The 13,275-nt window shown below is 48.9% G+C and overlaps 1 long non-coding RNA gene across 1 annotated transcript; it reads left to right on the plus strand.

The window, feature by feature from the left end:
- The first annotated feature begins 700 nt into the window (after window positions 1–700).
- LOC142488500 (uncharacterized) lies at window positions 701–2,912 on the plus strand. The gene is made up of 3 exons (XR_012799448.1): window positions 701–1,763; window positions 2,633–2,727; window positions 2,835–2,912. It is a non-coding gene; the product is annotated as an uncharacterized LOC142488500 (long non-coding RNA).
- The last annotated feature ends 10,363 nt before the right edge of the window (window positions 2,913–13,275 follow it).

The raw sequence follows: 13,275 nt of genomic DNA on the forward strand, positions 1-13,275 counted from the left end.
TCTACTAGATCTAAGTCTCGCAGCCCTTTTTCCAGTGCTTTAGGTCTTGCCTGCGGGCCCACCCTTGGGGGTCCTGATCTATCTAGAGTCGTGTTCAGCACTGCGTTGAAGTCGCCTCCTATTATTAGAGCACCTTTGGTGTGTCTCTGAATTGCTTTAAAGGTTGCAGTGTGGAAATCCGTGTCTTGTCCATTAGGAGCGTAAATAGACACCAATGTAATATGTTGTTGTTGGATAGTCCCCGTCAGAAGGAGGAACCGCCCCTCTTTATCTTTCTTGATTGTATCTACCTCTAAGTCTATTCCTTTATGGATAAGGATTGCTACACCCCGTTTCTTCTCCTTTGCGGAGGATAGGAACACCTGTGTATAGTATTTGTCAAAGTATTTTGGGAAGCTGGAGGAGCTAAAGTGTGTTTCCTGCATTAGTACCACGTCTGCACCCTTTCTCCTATAGTCTGTAAGGGCTACCTTTCTTTTGCGGGGGCAGTTTAATCCTTTCGTATTATGTGATATGACCTTTAGTGCCATACTATATGGTGTGCCTCACCTGTCGTCAGTCGAGATTTCCAGCGAGGTGGCCCGATGGTCCTCGGGGTCTCCCGCGTCCCTGTGACATCCTGCGGTGCTTCAGGCTGCAACGTTGCTCCACCTTGGTAGAAGATATGGGGGGGGGTGGGGTACACAATGGGGACAAAAGAGACAATAGGGAGGGTACATGTAGTGGGGAAGATACTAGTGGCCCCAGGCCACTGCCCTTCCCATGCCTTTGGAATGTGGGGGTCTCCTGGACTCACTTCCAGGCCTCCGCCTGCCTGCCTGGCGGCCCCGACTCCCCTCCTCCCAAGGACTTCCTCGCACTTCGGGGTGGGTTCCCCGAGTTGAGGTTGTAGGTTCATGGCACCGACCAGACTGCAGCTCCGGCCGGCAGCGGCATCTGCATATACAACTTATCCAACACTAACAGCTATTTTTCTAATAGACTAACTCTACTGCTTTTGGTTCCCTTCTTTTTGTAAACCAGATGGGCTCCTTAATCAGAACTATGGGCCTTAAAGATAGCCTCTCATGTCAACTGTAATTTTTTTAACTCTAACTCTAACCTTTAAACTGTATGTTCACTACCTGTACTCTATGAATATGGCCTGTTCGTGGAGCCCAAAAGAAGTGCTCCCTCTGTGTCGCCTAGCTGTGAGGCTGAGGTAAGGGTCAAGTATCCAAGATCGAGGGTACTGAGGTCAGGGTGCTCCAAATGCCCTAAAATGTCTTCCTGTGTCACACTTTTTTTTTTTTTTGTTTATATATATATTTTTTTTTTTAATTTATTTATTTATTTTATGGGCGCTCCTTATGTGTTCTATTTCTCCTCTCGTTTGGAGATCTACTACCTGCTCTCCCTCATTGCTCTCTCCCCTGCACTTTTCTTTTTCCCTCCTATATCCCCCGGCTCCCCCTCCTCCCTCCCCTTTGGGTCGAGTGCATTGTCAATGTCCCGCGCTCGCCGGCCGTCTCCTGTGTCGTCATCTCTTCCTCCGATCGCGGCGCCATCTTGTGTGTGGCTACCAGCCCTTCCGTGTCTCGCGAGAGGAGATAGCTCCTCCCCTGGTTCCTCCCCGCTCCGCCTCTCTTTCAGTGTGGGGTGGATGTCAGTCCAAGATGGCCACCATTTGGAGGGGAACGCCGTCTGAGCTCCGGGACAGGGGTGCCACTGACCTGAGGGAGTTCGGGGCTGAGCCTGCGTCATCTGGGCCTCATCTGTAACAGGTAGCGAGTGTCACTTAACTGGAACTATCGCGGGGAACTTCGCTTAGTGTTGCGGGCTTGTTTCTTTTTGTCCCCTCTTCTGCCTTCTCTCCATGCTGGCTCGGGAGCTGGCTCTACTGCCTCCATCCCCTCTGGGATCTTATCCTGGAGCCCCAGTGTCGTAAGGAAGGGGACGCCATCTTCGAGGCGCCTAATAGTGTGAGCCTTACCGTTCTGGATCACCAGAAGGCCAAAGGGGTACAGCCACCTATACCGGGTTCCCTCATCTCTTAGGACTTTCGTGATTGGGGACAACTGTTGTCTTTTTATGAGGGTAGTGGGGGAAATGTCCTGATACACGTGTATTTTGTGACCTTCGAACTCCACCTCGTTTCTGGTCATTTGTCCAAAAGCTTCTTTAACTCGAAAGAAATGAAAACGGGCAATGATGTCACGTGGTCGGTCTCCAGGTTGGGGCTTGGCTCTCAGTGCTCTGTGGCAACGATCGAGGTGTAAGTCCCGTTCTGCGCGGTCAGGCATTAGATGTTGCAACCATCTCCCCATAAAATCCTCAGGGTCTGTCTCTGTTTCTAGCACCCCTCGTATACGTAGGTTGTTTCTTCGGTCTCGATTGTCTGCATCCTCTTGCCTGTCCACAATTTCTCTGACCGAGTCCTGTACCCGTGCCACTTGTTTATCCGTGCGTTGGAGTGCTTTTGCTATGGCATCCATTTTCCTCTCCAGCGAGTCAGTCCTCTCACCAATCCCCCGTATATCTGCCCGTATTGCCGCCAATTCAGACTGCAGGCACCTCTTGATATCCTGGCAGCATTCTTTCAGATCGCTTCGTCTGACAATTGGGTTGTCCGTGTTGTTTTTTCCCCCCTCAGCTCCAACCTCCTCTTCATCCTCCGATTCGGAGCCGCTGCGCGCCATATTCTCCTGGCTCTTCATACGTGCGGTATCCCCTTTCGTAAAATAATCGGTGAGGACTGTAGATGTACGCTTTGAGCGAGTCCCCTTTGACATCCTGCCGTCTCAAGGCAGCTGTGAGTTAGTTTTATTGATTTATTTATGTCGTTGTGCTGTCAGATTTTTACACTTTGCCGCCGGCTGAAGACGGAGCAAATGGCTCAGACGTCCATGCAGTTCAGTCGCCGCGCATGCGCCAGTAAAATCCTCTTTGAAGCTTTTGAAGCTAGGTGGTCAGTGTGAAAAGTTCCACTTCCTCTGGTTAATTCCTTTTGTCCGTTGGGCCAAGCATAAGCAATTAGCCACTTAGTCTTTGATGATCAGGTTTGTAACTTCTACTTTCCTGCTCATCACAACAGGGGTTCCTCAGACTCAACCAAAATGTCATATTTACTGCAAATCATTGCATAACTTCCGTTCCGTAATACACACAGTCAGGTGAGATATATTAATACGGTCGGTGGCACCTGACGCTCGCAGGAAGACCAAAAATTACATTGTAATATGAACATTAATAGAGATATTAATATCTGGTATTTAGCAGCAGGTACCTATACAGTGTTTAGACTCCCCAAGATCGGCTGACTCCCGCCAATACACTTATGTAAGTCTTAGCCGGTTCAGCCAAGGACATCTCATAATATTCTTATATTTAATAAAGTTACTCACTTTTGATATCCTGTTGGGGGTAGCCCCCCCCCCCCCTGGCCCCATCAATAAAACCTTTTGAAGTGGGCTTTTGCTTCTCGCATAACCAATTAGGTCAGTAACCTATTGATCAGGGCGATGTATTACACCTCTCTGTTGATATACACTTCCAGTGAATAGACTCACGTGAATACTCATATGAGGCACCATTTGGTTCCTTACGCATTACAAAGACAGGCATTCTGCCTGTACATTAGCACACCATTAGCATTCTGCCTGTGTATTTCAAAAACTGCAAAAAGTCACTTTATCAAAAATATATATCCCTCTTATGACAAAGTTATATTTTTAATATGTGTGTACTTGGGGGGTGACCCGGAGGCTGTACCCCAAGGCTCAGAATACCTTGATGGCAGGCAAGACAGGTTAAAATATTCCCCTCATGTTCCAGACATCCCTGCCCTGCAGCTATTCCTCATAAGAGGCCACCCATACAAGGCAATCCACTTACACGCTGACACAGGCAGTTGCAGGCCCATGAGGCAAAGGGAATACACAGATAACGCATTAACTAGCCCACTGGGCTTACACAATTAACCCCTGATGACCCAGTGTGTGTGTTATGCAGGTACTGATTAACCCAGACATTACAATGGGATAGGGACACAGGGGAGAATACATTTACAGGTTATAACAAGGGTAAAATCACATTTCTGGGCCTCAGCCCAGTTAACCCCTTGTCTCCCTGGCGAGGTTAGAGGGGGGCCCTTGGGGGGTAACCCCGTTAATCCCGGGCCAAACCCTCCCTACCGCCACACCTCCCCTGCTCAAGGGCCCCTGGTACCCCAGCGGCCTCCCCATGGCCCTGGGATACCACTGGCGCTCTTGACGCACTCAATACGTCCTGAGGGATTGGCCTGGCAAAATTGTCCTCCAGCATTGACCAGTACACAGTGGATTGTAAAGTCCAGTTCCTGCAAAGCCGGGCATTCTCCTTTGCCTCCCTCTGCCCCAGCAGGAGACCAGCTATATAGCACAGACCGTCGCTTTCCTGTCAACCAAGTCTGGGACAGGGTTATGTCACTATTCTGTAGGGACCCTACCTGCCCTGGCTCTGTGCCCACCCGTAGCTGCTCCGCTATACTCCTGACTCTCCTCCCTGGCTGCCTATCTACCCACAGCCCCTCCTTTGGGAACCCTGTGGAATCTGTCAGGGGGGTCACTCCTGGCCCGTCAGAGCAAGGGAATTTCTGCCTACCTAGCCAATCCCTAGCTTCTGCCAGCTGCCTAACACCCCACTGACCTCCTATCTCCTCCTGCTCCACGGTGCCTCCCTGCCTAGCCTCCCCTAGGCCCAGCACCTCAGCCTGCTGCTTACCTCCCTGCAGCCCACCTTCACTCCTCTCCTTCCTGGGCAATCCTACCCCAGACCCTGGAACTACCTGAGTGCACCTACCTTCCTGACCTTGTCTCCCCCTTACCAGGGATGAGCTCAGGGGCACCTCTCCAGATGCAACCGCCTTAGCGCTTGGCTGGCCGGTATCCCTGGGGTGGCACAAGCCTGCCACTGCCCATGATACCCCCAGCCCATAGCCAGGCTGCAACAGGGGGTTGCTGATCTGAGAAACCCCCTGGGGCTCTGCCAGGGTAACGGGAAACTCTAGCTGCAATACCTGATGCTTTCCCTCCCTGGCTACCACTAGCCCTCCTTCTCTCACCGAGATCTGCTGCTGGCTACCTACCTGCAGCCTCCCCTCACTCCGCTTCTCCCTAGCTAATCCTAACCTGGGTCCTAGGGACACCTGAGTGAGGCCATCTCCCTGACACAGTCTCCCCCTTACCAGGGATGAGCTAAGGGGCACCTCTCCAGATGCAACCGCCTTAGCGCTTGGGTGGCAGGTATCCCTGGGGTGGCAAAAGGCTGCCACTGCCCCGGATACCCCCAGCCCATAGCCAGGCTGCAACAGGGGGTTTCTGATCTGAGACACCTCCTGAGGCTCTGCCAGGGTAGCGGGGAAAACTGGCTGGCTCACTTGCTGCCTTCCCTCCCCGGTTCCCACTGGCCCACCCAACCCTCTCCCAGGCAATCCTACCCTAGAGCTGGGTGCTAACGGGGCTAGCCCCTCTCCCTGAAGCTGTGCCCCCATTACCGGAGGTGAGCTCGGGGTTGCTGGTGCAGATGCACCCACCTTAGCTCCTGGCTGGCAGGTAATCCGGGGGTGGTCTAACTTTGCCACAACCCCGGACACCTCCAGCCCATAGCAAGGCTGCAACAGTGGTGCTCTTAACTGAGAGTCCCCTTGCTGCTCCGCCCAGGTAATGGGGAAGCCAGACGGCCCTACAAGCTGCCCTTCCTTCCCCTCCCCTGAGATCTGATGCTGGCTACCTACCTGCAGCCTCCCCTCACTCCGCTTCTCCCTAGCTAATCCTAACCTGGATCCTAGGGACACCTGAGTGAGGCCATCCCCCTGACACTGTCTCCCCATTACCGGGGATGAGCTCAGGGTTGCTGGTGCAGATGCACCCACCTTAGCTCCTGGCTGGCAGGTGATCTGGGGTTGGTCTAACTTTGCCACAACCCCGGACACCTCCAGCCCATAGCAAGGCTGCAACAGTGGGACTCTTAACTGAGGGTCCTCTTGCCGCTCCGCCAAGGTAATGGGGAAATCTGGCTGGCTCACTTGCTGCCTTCCCTCCCCGTTCCCACTGGCCCACCCAACCCTCTCCCAGGCAATCCTACCCTAGAGCTGGGTGCTAACGGGGCGAGCCCCTCTCCCTGAAGCTGTGCCCCCATTACCGGAGGTGAGCTCAGGGTTGCTGGTGCAGATGCACCCACCTTAGCTCCTGGCTGGCAGGTAATCTGGCTCACTTGCTGCCCTTCCTTCCCCTCCCCTGGTACCCCTATCTCCTGCCACCCCCCGGTCACCCCTATAGTGAAACAACAGGGTACAGTCATAGGGAACAATAAGTCAGGGTCAGTCTGCGACTTGGTCTGGCTTACCTTGCTGGTCCCCGCAGAGACCGCCGCCTTTGTTGGTCCCAATTGCAGGGGGACTGGAGCGGCCGCCGCCGGCCCCATCTGGGCTGGGCAGCACCGGGCCACTGCCGCAACAGCGCCCGGGTTGGGTACAGGTAAAACGGTGCAGGACAAGGGTCCCAGGTCTTTGTGGAGGAACACAGCTCCATGCAAACTTGGTAAAATAACCCCCTCCCGCAAACCCTGTCCCTCCCCCCAAATAAAACTGCCGCCGGCAGGATGCCGGAGTGGCGGCGTCTTCTCTGCCGCCGCCGCTGGTTCTCCGCCGGGATCAGGTGGATGGCCGCTGCTCTCCGCCGCTGTTGCTGATGCAGCCCGTCCAGGTTCTCCAGGAGACGTCCCGCGGAGGGTTGTCGCCCCGGCTGGGCGGGAGCCATCAGAGGATGCCGCTAACTGGGTCATCTTTTCCGCAGCTCGTGAGCGTTGGCCCTGAGGGGCTTCTTCGCCTGACCGCGCACGGTCAGGGCACTGGGCATTATTGTGGCCCATTTGTTGGCAGTGCCGCAGTGACTGCCGGTGCTTCTCCGCCACCGGTGGACTAACCCCAGCAAGGGGCAACGGAGTCCAGAGCGGAGTTGCCTGAGCGCCGGGCTCATTCCAGAGCTTCTCCGCCGCCGGTGGACTAACCCCAGCAAGGGGCAACGGAGTCCAGAGCGGAGTTGCTGGAGCGCCGGGCTCTGGGAGGGGATAAGCGGGTCAGATCATCGCCAGCTTCAGCTGCTCGAGCCGCTCTGCTGGGGACATCTCTCCCTGCGCAAACATCAGGGCCAGCAATTCTGGGTAAAATGGACTGGCCGCCGCAACAGCCAATACCTCTCCTGGTGCAAGACCACCCGCTCCCTCCACATGTCTGATGGTTACAGCAGCTGCAGCTGTGGATCTTTGCTCAGCCTGCCGGGTTTCATGCTCACCGATTGCTGTCTCTCTCTCAGCCTTGCTGGCTGCTGCTCCCCACGCCGACTTGATGCACTCCTCCGGTCTCAGTGCCCGGCTCCAGTCAGACGGATGGCCGGCACTTTTGTTCTGGAGGAAATGCTTCTCACAAGTAGGGGAACAGTGAGGAGGTGCCATATCTTGTGTTATATGTTGTACACTGTGTGTTCAATATCTTTAGTCCCAGGAACTTGCAATTACCATCAAGTTCCCACTGGATCACAGTACCCCGCAGAATACTGTAATCCAGGTCCAGTTCAATCCCACTGCTGCCACCAGTTTTATTAATACGCCTGTGACGATAGCTTCCACAGGCTTATTAATATTACACAAAAAATAATTGGGTTTGAACTGAACGAGGCTTAAGATATAATAAATTGTATTTATTCCTTAGAATAAAGGTGAACACAACAGATTATACAATAACAGGCAAAATATAGACACTTACTTAAAGATTATGGCAAGAAAGTCAGCAGGATTACAGACTGCCACCTCTCCCATAATTCCGTTGACATCTCAGCAAAGCAGGCAGGTCATAAAAGACACAGGCCTGATGACATGCAGACATCAAGACATTTGCATCAAGACAATGAACAGCATGAACACCTGGGTAAAGGGTGGCTTTGACTTATATATCATTTTAACCCCCTCTTTCCCAGTTTACGGCCTCGTGCCGTCTAGTAAAATCCTCTTTGAAGCTTTTGAAGCTAGGTGGTCAGTGTGAAAAGTTCCACTTCCTCTGGTTAATTCCTTTTGTCCGTTGGGCCAAGCATAAGCAATTAGCCACTTAGTCTTTGATGATCAGGTTTGTAACTTCTCCTTTCCTGCTCATCACAACAGGGGTTCCTCAGACTCAACCAAAATGTCATATTTACTGCAAATCATTGCATAACTTCCGTTCCGTAATACACACAGTCAGGTGAGATATATTAATACGGTCGGTGGCACCTGACGCTCGCAGGAAGACCAAAAATTACATTGTAATATGAACATTAATAGAGATATTAATATCTGGCATTTAGCAGCAGGTACCTATACAGTGTTTAGACTCCCCAAGATCGGCTGACTCCCGCCAATACACTTATGTAAGTCTTAGCCGGTTCAGCCAAGGACATCTCATAATATTCTTATATTTAATAAAGTTACTCACTTTTGATATCCTGTTGGGGGTAGCCCCCCTGGCCCCATCAATAAAACCTTTTGAAGTGGGCTTTTGCTTCTCGCATAACCAATTAGGTCAGTTACCTATTGATCAGGGCGATGTATTACACCTCTCTGTTGATATACACTTCCAGTGAATAGACTCACGTGAATACTCATATGAGGCACCATTTGGTTCCTTACGCATTACAAAGACAGGCATTCTGCCTGTACATTAGCACACCATTAGCATTCTGCCTGTGTATTTCAAAAATTGCAAAAAGTCACTTTATCAAAAATATATGTCCCTCTATTCCTCATAAGAGGCCACCCATACAAGGCAATCCACTTACATGCTGACACAGGCAGTTGCAGGCCCATGAGGCAAAGGGAATACACAGATAACGCATTAACTAGCCCACTGGGCTTACACAATTAACCCCTGATGACCCAGTGTGTATGTTATGCAGGTACTGATTAACCCAGACATTACAATGGGATAGGGACACAGGGGAGAATACATTTACAGGTTATAACAAGGGTAAAATCACATTTCTGGGCCTCAGCCCAGTTAACCCCTTGTCTCCCTGGCGAGGTTAGAGGGGGGCCCTTGGGGGGTAACCCCGTTAATCCCGGGCCAAACCCTCCCTACCGCCACAGTGTCCACTTTTTTTAACCCCTGGTAAGCCATTAAAGGTACCCTTTCTACACTATTTTTTTTGTCTATTCTACTGGCTGTGATGGTGCCATCTACAGGAGATGGATAATCTTTTCTAGTATTAGCAATAATCAATCAATTGCCAATCTGGATGCCGACACACCCAGTCCAATAGAGTTTTGTACAAGGAGTTAGGAATCAGTCCAATGTAATATTTCTAAAGGCTTGACAGTAACTAATCAATGTTTATTCTGCCTCTCATAAGTAGGGAAACAGCAGGATGGAAAAATGGATACAAATAAATATATAAAAGCAATCAAGCTTATACACTATTCATTACTGTGTGATTCTCATCATATTAGTTATGCATTTTGGCAACACCTCCTCATCAAATTATTATTTCAATCGCTCACTTGAGTTTATTCTTATTTTGTCTATCAGGCACTAATGTTTTGTTTGTGTTCGGTGTCTCCTCTTTGTCTGGTATATTACCCATCTTGACCCTGAGTTACCAGCTTCTCAGCTCTGTTCTATCGTTATCATCTGTTTTACATTCCAATAGACCTACTGAAATATATTGCTACAGATGTGAAGGTCTCTCTCAAAATGTTAGAATACTAGAGTTTAAGCTCTTCTGCAACACGAAAATACTAATACAAAGCAATCACTACAATACTATAGAATAACTACACAGTGTGTGTGTGTGTATGTGTGTGTGTGTGTGTGTGTGTGTGTGTATATATATATTTTTTTTAATTTCAATTTATATATATATATATGTAACGGTCAGACCCCTACCCAATCTCATATGGGTCCCTATGTGCAGAATCTGCCCCCAGTTACATGTAATGTCGTGTGGTGCACCTGCTGGCTCACAGGACTCCTGAGTCTCCTGCTTGATGGTATTGGGGAATTCACCAGGACTGGCTCGTGAGGTAGTGCTGAGTTCGTACTCACAGTTAGTACAGCGCCTCCATCTCTTCCAGATCCCCACGACAGCAGGGAGGAGTCTCTGGAAGAGAACCCCTTGGGTGCAGCTTCTCCCTGATTAACTCCAGTCTCAAACGAGAAGGTTCTTTGAATCATAGCAATCTTTATTAACACCCTCCATGGCAGACTGCCCATCTTAGCGGCCGGTACTTAGCCGCACATGTCAAGGTTGCCCACCTCAAGGAAATTCCTTCCTGATTCTGTAATAGAGACAGGGATATCTCTGCCACCTCCCCTAAGAGAGGGCCACCATCTGTGCCAGAGCCTGGCAGAGTGTGGGGTCAGCTTGTCACTCTCTGCAACCTTTGACAGACTGACACTTGAGCTCCAGTCTCACAGAACTGACACTTGCACTAGGCACTTGACTACTAACTTTAGGAAGTATTATATAGCTCCAGGAGGCACCACCCCTATGTCACTGTAAGTGGACACAGAGCATGCTGTCACTTCCATTGCTATATAGTACACCTCACAGGGGGTTGAGGGCAAACCTCCATGATAACTTCTGGCAAACCTGCCCTCTTAACAGGGATTACTGCACAGAAGTAGAGAGAGGCATGTAACCCCAAAATTACACAGAGCTATATATATATATATATATATATATATATATATATATATATATATATATATATATATAAAACAAGGGGAGAGAGTGCATACCACATGGTGTAAATCTGGGTAACCCCTGAAGAAGTCACGTGGTAGTGACTAAGTCACGTGGTAGTGACGAAACTAGTTGGGACGAGGTGGTGACGTCAGCACGCGACGGAGAGAGGAGGTGCCTTCTGCCTGTGTGGAGCCCTGTTATTCATGCTGCACACGCGGCTAGCAGCCGGAATCTCCATTGACTGAAGGATTGCACGTGGATTATCAGGCTGATCTATACAGCACTGCGGTGTGTGTCAGGAGCTCCAACAGCTGAAACCTACTCAGGCAGAGTATTTACACTGGACCCTCCCACCCAGCTGACGAACCCCTTAGAGATTTTTCTCTTACATGCTTGTTGTTTTTTAAATCTTGTAAGTGCGATTCCTTGGGACCGCGTGTCTTATTAAATGGCCTCTATTTTTTATACAGTATAACACTATGGTGCCTGTGCTTTTCTTTGTTCTTTTTTTGTAGGTACCTTGTGGGTGGCTATACCACATCAAAGGAGCTGCATGAACCATTAGTATCTGGGTTCTGGATACCAGCCTAATTTTTACTATCCTCAGTGGACCTGATGGACTACTGTACACCTGTGTGAACTTTGAGTGACTTTTTTATGATTTATGAACACCACTTATAATTAGTTATAACACTAACAGTTATTAATAGCACTAGTCTAAATTACTATTATAATTAAGTATTCACCCAATTTTTATAGATTTAAGCACGTTAATATTCACACAATTAATTATTAAGCGCTACTGTTTGTTTGTGTGTTTTGATATACATATTTTATATATATATATATATATATATACATACATGTAGAGGTATCAGTACCGTGTTAGCCGAGCTTCAATAATCAAAAAATAAATAGATGATACCGTTCTGTGGCTAACGAAATGCTTTTATTTGTGCAAGCTTTCGAGATACACTGATCTCTTCTTCCGGCGATGTTACAATGTAACGGAAGAAGAGATCAGTGTATCTCGAAAGCTTGCACAAATAAAAGCATTTCGTTAGCCACAGAACGGTATCATCTATTTATTTTTTGATTTTATATATATATATATATATATATATATATATATATATATATATATATATATAAAAATGGGGCAGCCGGCTCTCCCAATACCATAAATAGTTTGCGGTGTATGTCCTATACCAATAGTAAGAGAAAAGTAATCCACTCCAGCAGGAACAGACACAAGACAGCACTCAAAGGTAAGTAAGAAAACTTGTATTCAAAAATAAACATAGCACAAATGTTTTTGCTATTCTCTCTCTCTCTCCCTCTCCCTCTTTCTCTTTCTCCCTCTCTTTCTCCCTCTCTTTCTCTCTCTCCTTTGTACTGTAGCATAGGATGCGGGACAACAGGAACCTCCGTAAGACTCCAGAGACGGCTTGCTGGGTAACATAACACACATGTAAGGGGCTGTGTATATATATATATATATATACTGTATATATATATATAATATTAATTATGTGCTCAGTGAGCCAACTCTCTCCTTTCCACGCCATCCTCTATTTGAATACTGATAATACAAAATAAAAGAGTCAACAAGTGGAACATTGGGTGAGTTACTTGAGAATTCTGATTCACTAATCAATATATTCTCAAAAAATGATCTAATAGATTTGCAGTCATGAAATAACCATGAATACAAACTGGTAGGCCCTAAAGATAATCCCACAAGTCTACAGACCTCACTGCTTCTGTTGCCCGCACTGCTTTAATGTTTTAAAGCATTACAATACAAATCAATAAAGTGTTAATTCTGACACAGCTGGACGTTTTGCTCTCTGTCGGTCCTAGAATTCTGTTCCTGACGAGAGGTAAAATGTCAAGAATTCTTCTAGAAATCCTTCCATGTTCCTAGACTATATTTATTGATTATCCTTTCTGTGTATGTTTGTATGTATGTGTAGCTCTGTCCCCACCCCCCCCCCCCCCGTGATACACAGCTTCTGCTACCTAGGCTGTGGTGCGCATACCTGTTAGGGTCAGGAGAGCTGAGCTGATATGCGGTAATAGGGAGATCAGGACAGGCTTAAGTTCTTCATCTGAGCTTCTTCTCAGGGTGCGTAGCGCCTCCAGCTGTAGTGTGCTCCAGGGTGTCCAGAGATCAGTCCCCACTATTGCATACTTCTTCCCTCCTGCCCACGGACTGACACTTAGACAGAAGTATGATGAACAAGGGTCTTTATTCCTGGCAATCACTGCAGATGTTCCACATACAGCGGTGCAGGGTTTCAGAGGCTCCAGGCCTCTGGATGATGCCTGCCCCAGATAGTATAGGGCATCTGCTGGGTTTCAATCAGATGGTCCCTGGGGCCAAGGGCTGGGGGTGTGCCCGCTCATCCATGATGGGAGAGACTCACAGCTCTACTGGTCTCTTCCTCCTCCAGACCAAAACTGACTAAATTTGGTACTGCCCCTCATCAGGAATCAGAAGGGGCGGGCACATGGTCTATACCTATCCCTGATAGGCTCACAC

This window comes from Ascaphus truei, chromosome 2 (genome assembly GCF_040206685.1).
Source record: "Ascaphus truei isolate aAscTru1 chromosome 2, aAscTru1.hap1, whole genome shotgun sequence".
NCBI classification, from domain to species: Eukaryota; Metazoa; Chordata; class Amphibia; order Anura; family Ascaphidae; genus Ascaphus; species Ascaphus truei.